Source organism: Mandrillus leucophaeus, unplaced genomic scaffold, assembly GCF_000951045.1.
Source record: "Mandrillus leucophaeus isolate KB7577 unplaced genomic scaffold, Mleu.le_1.0 Scaffold83, whole genome shotgun sequence".
Taxonomy (NCBI): domain Eukaryota; kingdom Metazoa; phylum Chordata; class Mammalia; order Primates; family Cercopithecidae; genus Mandrillus; species Mandrillus leucophaeus.
In genome coordinates, this window is record NW_012109030.1 from 2,021,744 (window position 1) to 2,022,798 (window position 1,055).

Genomic DNA, 1,055 nt, shown 5'->3' on the forward strand with positions numbered 1-1,055 from the left:
CACCACCACGCCCGGCTAATTTCTGTATTTTTAGTAGAGATGGGTTTCACCACATTGGCCAGGCTGGTCTCGAACTCCTGACCGCAGGTGATCTGCCCGCCTTGGCCTCCCAAAGTGCTGGGATTACAGGCGTGAGCCACCATGCCCAGCTATTGTTTTTTTAGTGGGGTCTCGCTGTGTTGCCCGGGCTGGAGTGCAGTGGCACCATCATAGCTCACTGCAATCTCAAACTCCCGGGCTCAAGTGAGCCTCCCACTTCAGCCTCTGAAGTAGCTGGGACTACAGGTTGTATACCACCATGCCTGGCTGATCCTTTAATCTGATACTGTCAGCTCTTCCTCATCTTCTCCTTTGGCCTGACTGTTCCCTAGGAGGGTTCCACTCTCCCTCCCCTTCACTGTTTCCTGCCCACCTAATCCAAACCTCAGATCCACACTCAAAACAAAGCTGATGTTTTCAAATAGAGCTTCTTCCAATACTAAAATTTCCTTCCCAAATTAGTGAAATCAGACCCTGCAAACCAAGCACCACTTTAAAGGCTTGGCTCTTCTTCCTCATTTAAAAATAACCATTTGCAAGAAATAAAATACGAAACTTAGGTGTAATGCATCTCCTATGACCTCACATTCTTAGGGTTTTTTTCTTTTTCTTGCCAACTGATCCTGCATTCATGCTAATGTCCCCTTTTTGTTTCCTTAAAAGTACTCAGTTGTTCCATCAAAAGCCAAAAAGAAAATAAACTATGTTTCTCAGGCAATGTGAGGCAACAGCAAAGGCCTCCAGCACTTCGGGAACAGTTTTTGATTGAAAGGAAAGAACCAATTTTAATTGCCAGTTATTTCCTCCAGGAAAAAAAAAAAAAAGCCAGCTTAAGTATCTATGTATAGAGAAAGGCAAAGTTTTTTATTTGTTTGTTTTCAATTTGCCCTTAAGGCATTTATAGAAAGGAAGTAAACATAGATAATGGTATCAGACCCGTTATCTCAAGGGAGAAAAAAATGTTCCAAGTTTTAGAAATTCAAACATCAGCCCTGAACTTACTTTGTGTCCTGATT

The 1,055-nt window shown here is 42.8% G+C and overlaps 1 protein-coding gene across 2 annotated transcripts in view; it reads left to right on the plus strand.

Annotated features, from left to right (window-relative positions):
• The window catches only part of ITGA8 (integrin, alpha 8), a 221,353-nt gene that overhangs the window by 110,169 nt on the left and 110,129 nt on the right, over positions 1-1,055 (plus strand). The window lies entirely within an intron of this gene.